The sequence below is a fragment of the Bidens hawaiensis genome, unplaced genomic scaffold, assembly GCF_021521415.1.
Source record: "Bidens hawaiensis isolate Kalapana, Puna unplaced genomic scaffold, B.hawaiensis_p1.1 tig00024817_1, whole genome shotgun sequence".
In the NCBI taxonomy this organism is placed as follows: domain Eukaryota; kingdom Viridiplantae; phylum Streptophyta; class Magnoliopsida; order Asterales; family Asteraceae; genus Bidens; species Bidens hawaiensis.
In genome coordinates, this window is record NW_027493928.1 from 86,701 (window position 1) to 94,244 (window position 7,544).

A 7,544-nucleotide genomic window follows, 5' to 3' on the forward strand; every position below is an offset into this window, starting at 1 on the left:
TCCCAACACACACTCTCTCTCACACATAACACTTTTTTCACATGACACTAAGCATTTTCCCTTCTCCCTTTTCTCTCTACAATTCGGCCATAAGGGAAGGAACAAAGAGGAGGAAGTTTTGAAGTGGAAATCCTAGCTATTAGAGGTGTTTGTTAGAAGCTTGGGGTATACAAGCTTGAGGAGCTTCTCCATTGAAGTTCTTGCCTTTCATTCATCACCTACTTCACCTCTTCTTGGTTTACTTGAAAGGTAGCACACATGCGTGTTTTGTGGTTGCATGTGTTGGTAAGTATGTATTTCGTATTTGGATCCGGGCTTTGGGTTTTGCATGTATAAAATCGGTTTTATACAAATCAAATTAACAAAATTTAAAACTTATTTCCGCTGCGTTTTTTTCATAAAAATGGTACTTTATGACTTTGATAATCTTGTTAAAACCCAACACCTGATGCAGCCGAAAGTGGTGGTGATCAGCAATCGGGCGGCAGTGGATCGTCTTCTGGTAAAGATGATACTGGAGGTACTAGTGGTAATTTGCGGATAATTGTCTATAAGGATTATACGAATGCTAAGCCAGTAAACATGATTGAGGCTAACATGGTTTTATTTATTGATGAGGATTTGATTATTAAAAGTATGGTGAACGCGGACGAAACTAAAGAAGGCAAGTTTGTTAATCATTCTTTATCGAAAGAACAAATCGCCATGCTTATTGGTCTAAACGAGGATGAGATGGATGAGTTGGAAAAGAAGGATGATGTGGAGATAGATTTGGTGATAATGTAAGTGCTGATACGTATATTCCGACTGGGAATATGTCATTCGATTTTGATTTTGAAGAGGTTGAGTTCGAGGATTTGACGGCTGAGGAATATCCTGACATGTATACTAGTACTAACTCTGACGAGGGAATTCCTTTCTTCATGACAGATCATTATCAAGCAGCCGAAGAGCCTCTAAGATAGGATAAAGGGAAAGAAAAGGAGGTTGAGAAGAATACACCGCGTGCTTCTGATGGTATGTTCATACATAATGTAGAAAAGATGAACATGATGATCGAGACCTTACGTTACAACGAACATGAGTACTACAAACAAGCAAAGGTTCGAGCATCGGCATACCAAATGAAGAAGTACCTGAGTCCAAAGACATTGAAAGGTAATATTATTTCCTGGATATATGACTCCGAGCTTAAAGTATGTGTAGTCAAATGGGAACACGGGATACAGTACTTCAGGCATGTCATTGAGGTGTTATCTATGCTAAGATGGGATGTACGAACTTTGGCGAATAGACCGTTTATTTATCGTGGTAACAATAAGTGGGCTGATTGGTTTTATCAACACTTGTTACACGAGGTGCGGTTTGGATTCAAGTATTTCCAACCACAGGTGCCGACTCATAAGTACATTTATGAGATAGATCCTTGTAGCGGTTGGAGGAAACTTGTTTTGAAGGTGAAGTCACCACGGACTATGAAGACAGTTCTGGTTAAGACGTTTCCATAAAGTCTTTTCACGACATTCAACTGGTGTACTACGAAAAACAAACTAGTGAAGCAGTAATTGTATTAAGATCCGGCTTGAAGCCAGAATTTATCCGAGTGATAGATCCAATATGACTTGTCTGAATCTAATAACGGCGCGCTTAATACTAATTAGATAAGATGGGCTGACGTTAAAGATTATGATTTGGCGATGCAATTTCAATGTATAGTTCGAGTTTGCTATGCGTTCGGAATTCACAGTTGCAATGATTGGATGACAATCCGATTCAAGCGTTAAATTATTTTTAAAGAAACAAAAAGCTCGAGACGAGGGGGAGTTTGTTAGTACATAGTTTTGCTTCTCGGTCTTTGTATAAAGCATTATTATATAAGAATTAATGTATATGAGCATTTTGGTAATTTGTATGTCACAATGTGACTCATTCGCTAACTTGTAGGGCACATTCGTTATATTCTATAACGAATGTGACCATTCGCTAATGTAATATCTCATTCATTAGTTACTTATAACAAATGTGATAACGAATGTGTCCTTTCGTTTAGTTTAACATATGAATTTTTAACAAATGAGTGTTCATTCGTTAGGCCTGTCTAACGAATTAACATCATCATCTATAGATACCCCATGTAATTTATTATTCTAAATTAACGAAGTATATTTTGAGAAATCACACTCTTCAAAATTCTCTCCAGACCTAATAACTTCCATAGCAGTATTATACAATGAATCAATACAACATATATAAGAACTAGATCCATAAACGTATTATGAACATGATAAACGATTTCTCATGCTCTTTTACATCATATTCTACAATGAGGGTTAATGGTTCCATTGGTACTAAACAATTACACATACTAATATATTCTGGATCTACTCGTAACTTCCTAGATGAGAAGATAACTTACAATATGAAGTGCCCTATTAAAGAGATGCCATTTTTGAAATTTATAGTTGCTGACGGTAATGCCATGGCATGCACTAAATCCTATGAGGGTACTTGGTTCACAGAAAATGTTTTGTTGATTACTTTAACCACATATGATATGGTTTTAGGGATCCAATGGCGTTGGCTGATATTACACGGAACTTTAAAGAATTAACCATGAAGTTTAAAGTCAATAACATAGAGTTTGAATTAAAGGGTTCTAAAGAAGTTTCCATAAGCCTCTGCTTAAGTTAGAAGTTAGATTGTTTATTTGGTAATTCTGGTACTATAACCCATGGCCAACGATTCAGTCAGCATCTTTGCAGATTGATGAATTTACTTATATACCCTTAGAACAAGGACAGTAAGAATTAGAAGTTGAGGCACTCATTAAGAAATTTGAATAGGTATTTGAAGTTCCCACTTCATTACCTCCCGAAAGGCCATGTGATCATCAAATTGTTCTTAAAGAGGGTATTCAAGTGATTGCTCAAAACCTTATAGATACCCTGCTGGCTAGAAAGACATTATTGAGAAAATGACCCAAGAATTATTGGATACGGGAATTATAAGAGAGAACACTAGTTCATTTGCAACCCTTGTGGTACTTGTTAAGAAGAGATGATACTTGGAGAATGTGTGTCGACAACAGGAAGCTAAATAATGCAACTATAACAAAATAGTTTCCCTATTCAACTAATTGACGAACTATTAGATGAACTGGGAGGATCTTCTGCTTTTTCTAAACTGAACCTAATATTAGGTTATCATCAAGTGAGAATGCATGAAGCTGATGTTCACAAGACTGCATTCAGAACACACCAAGGTTATTTTTAGTTTGTAGTTCTTTCTTTTGGCCTAACTAATGCTCCAACCACATTCCAAGCTCTTATGAATTCTACATTTAACCGTCTTTTAAGGAAATGTACTCTAGTTTTTTTTATAACATACTGGTCCAAAGTTCTTCATTGGCTCAACACTTAATAGATTTGCAATCAGTCTTTGAGCTTTTCAAATCTAAGTTATTATTAGCAAAGAGATCCAAATGCACTTTTGCATGGACTCAATTGGAATACTTGGGCCATGTGATTTCAAACAAAGGTGTGAGTACTGACCCTACCAAAATTGAGGCTATGATTAATAACCATGTTCCTACCACACTTAAACCATTAGGGGGTTTTCTAGCTGGCTACTAAAGAAAATTTATCAAAGCTTTGGGCAGCACTGATAGACAATTGAACAACCTTCTTAAAAAAGATTCCTTCCTTTGAGATGTAAAAGCTCAACAAGCTCTTGACCAGCTTAAATTATCTCTCACTATAGCCCCTATATTACCTTTGGCTATTTTTTCTAAAGATTTCATCATTGAAACAGATGCCTCTTTGTTGAAACATCATTTAGCATTTAGGTCTTTGCTTAACGTATTTTGGAGAGTAGATTAATTTATATGGGGCATTTTGGTAATTTATGTAAAGACTCATTCATTATGTTATAATAACGAATGAGTCCACATGTTTTGTTCTCGTTCGTTAAGGATAAGTAACGAATGAATTAACGTGTGAAGGCCAATGGGTTGTATAGCGAATGGCATAACGAATAGAACACTCATTCGTTAGGCATGTCTAGCAAATGAGTCGTCTCTTATATATATATCTTGTAATATAATCTAATTATAACAGAGTTCTTATTTTATCATGAAATCCTTGTTATTATGTCCAAATTCTCTCTCAACACACACACTACACACAGTTAACGTAATTCATCCATAATACGATCATATTGAAGACTAGATCATTCGGCACTACTAGAAAAAACACCTTTAATGACACGCAATGCGTGTAATAGAAGGGTACATATGACACGCAAATGCGTGTCATTGAAGCCCCTGTAATAAAATGAATATGACATGCATCTGCGGGTCATCTTTTTATGACACACATTTACGACAAATATTAACTACACACATTTATGCGGGTCATGGTTTTAAGTGTTTTAAAAAAAATACACACATATATATGCATAATTATATTTATTTTTTTGATATTTATATGTATATTATGTAACTCAAGCATTATATTTATACGTGTATTTATAACACACACACTTAAAGGTATTAAGTTTGTATTACATAAGTCCTACCGGGAGTCGAACCCAGGTCACTGGATTCAAAGTCCAGAGTGCTAACCACTACACCATAGAACCAGATATGACATCTTTACACTACACTTGAATATATAAATTGATCATAGTAGTTGACACAAACCTGTTTAGCAGCCCATAAACTGAATACCTTCCCTAATATTTTATAATATCAACATTTAAATATAAGTGTCTGTAGTGAAAACCAAATAAAAGAGAATACTTTCTATATTACCTTCAAAGTTTGAAATAATATGTTTCCCAATATCTTCCAACTCTTTTTGGCCTCTTTCATTCAACTTAAGAAGCATTTCAATAAAAAGGTGGTCCAATATATCCATAACCTACACAAATCAAACAATCCAATTAACCATCAAACGTGTCCATTTGGGTCAAACCTAAGCTGACTGGCTCGTTACTCGACCCATATCAGCCAAAACAAATGTGATATTTTAAACTAACCACTTCAAGCGTGGAATCGATTGCACCAAGAGGTTAATTTTATGCTGCCAACTCGACGAGTACCCTAAATGAACCAATGATTCAAAATCACATTTAAACTTGAAATGCTAATTCTATTGTGAATTTAGATGACTAGAGACAAAAAAAAATTATATTAGTAAAAAAGAAAATGCTCACATTTATATTGAAACTTAGTCACCAGCTTTGTATTAGTAGCTCTTTGCATTATAAATGTAATGCATAAAATAACTCAAAACATATTCAACAAACTAAAACCTATGTGACTGAATAGTGTAGCTGTGTAGGCTTGTAAACAAACCATTGGAACTAATTGTTCACCAACCTACACGATGTCAGAGATAATTACAAAATATTATACTATTACAGTAATAATCTAACTTCTTAATAAAGTCTTACGTGTTCGGCATTGATAAAACAGCCCGTTCATCTTTTCTTTTACACAAAACAGCCAAAGCCCCAAACACTTCGGGCCTAGTGATCGATGGTCAACAAATCATGCACTAACTTGTTTAGCTTTAACGGGTTACTTTCTGGTATGGGTGCGAATGGGTCAGCCTGACCCAACGACCCTTTTTTTTATTAAAAAGATTCAGGTTTAAAACTGGTTAGTTTATAGTATAGATGCAAACGGTTGCCGCTTTAGCAACCAATTTGTATGCAAAGACCAAAAATAAATCTAGCACCTGTGTTCATGGATTCCTGACCACCATTGGTGTCCAACTTCAAGCAATTAATCTGAAAGCTTAATTCACAAATCACAAGACAAAAAAAGCACATAGTCAAGAGTTTAACAAGGAAACAAACATATATAGAATTACTAATCATAAAAATAAACAATGATTTTAACTTACTAGTAGAGTGAATAGGCTGAACAAGACCCACACTATGGATATAATAATGAAATCTTCCTTTGCTTGGTTTAATCAATTAAAATAAAGTAATGAAAATATATGGCAATAAAGGGTTAAAACAATATATAGCTTGATAGTTGAATATTCCATCAAATAAAAGACTAAGAACAGTAAAAGAAACTCACTTTGATGGATGTTACAAAACTCATCAGGCCATTTGTGTCTAGTCTGCTTAAGATGCTGAAATTAAACTTGAGCCTGAAAATTTTTTAGGATCAAACCCTAACAAATAAAACAAAGCCAAAACAAAACTCTGGGGCGAAATCAAATGATATACATAAATTCCAAACAAGTAAACGCGGAATCAACAACTGATCTATACTACCATTTCATAGTATCAGCAAACCCTAACAAGATTCAAAAATTGAGTCAACAACAAACTTGCCCTATGTGACCTGAATGAGTTGGATTCACTATGTATATAGAAACTATTTAGTAAATTTACCCGAACTTACTGAAGAACACATGTTAACAACTGCATTCAACTTATTTTCAATAATATTACCAGAATAACAAGGTACAACATACCATCAAACCTATCAATTTAACAATTTTCGTTATCAAATTCGTATCTGAATATGAATAAGCGATTACCCCTATTTTGTGGAGAGACATCCAATGCCGAATCAGATGACAAAACCATGGAAGCCCTCGGAGTAGATGCTTCTGGTCGCTAAATTCGAACTCAGACAGCATTAATCCACCACCGGACATCAGATCGGGGCTAAAAAACTACCTCGCATATACACCCTATCTGGATTCCTTCAAGCCAAAGCGAGTAGAGACGACTATACCGTGCATTCCGATCTCGTTTCCCGTGGATAGATAGAGAGACGGAGGCATCTTGTGCATCTGATGCAAGATGGAGATATCCTGTGCATCGGATGCAAGATAGAGATTTCAAAAGCCCTAACTTAACTTATGAACACACAGAGCAGGCTATTTAGAAAACATAATAGATGACACGCATTTTGGTGAGTGTTTTACTCTTTTTCTAACTCATGACAGACACACAAAAATACGTGACATAAATCTTTTGACTTTTTAAAAATATGGCATTTGTTTTAATAACACCAAATCCATAAAACGCAAAAATACATGTCATAAATTTGCGCGAGTCATTGTTGGTGTGTCATTAAAGGTTCTTTTTCTAGTAGTGCGGATTGAATCAATCATGCATTTTCAATCTGATTGATCGTGTTCTGGACCTTAGTTAGAGTCAATTGAATTTTGTTTTGAGATCTAATTCTAACTGAATTGAATGAAATTAGTTTTAGGATATTACTAACCTAAAACTGACCAATGGAAGATTATATAGATGATAATCAATCATGATTTGGTTATAGGATTGTTCGTAATGGTCTTTTGATGTTCTGGACTGGTTTAATTTTATTGATTTAGTGTTTAGGGTTGATTTTGGATCTAGTAGGAACAAGGTATTATTTAAACGTACGATTTTTGACATTTTGAGCTAAGATTGAAGGTGAGATTGGCTGATTGGTGTGATATTGAGTTTGGATTCGTGTTTGGAGTGGCATGGAATTGATTTGCGAGTGGTTTGTGTAATTTGGATTG

At 34.9% G+C, this 7,544-nt stretch overlaps 1 non-coding gene across 1 annotated transcript; it reads right to left on the minus strand.

The window, feature by feature from the left end:
• Window positions 1–4,566: 4,566 nt before the first annotated feature.
• On the minus strand, window positions 4,567–4,638 carry TRNAQ-UUG (transfer RNA glutamine (anticodon UUG)). The gene has a single exon. It is a non-coding gene; the product is annotated as a tRNA-Gln (tRNA).
• Window positions 4,639–7,544: the final 2,906 nt, after the last annotated feature.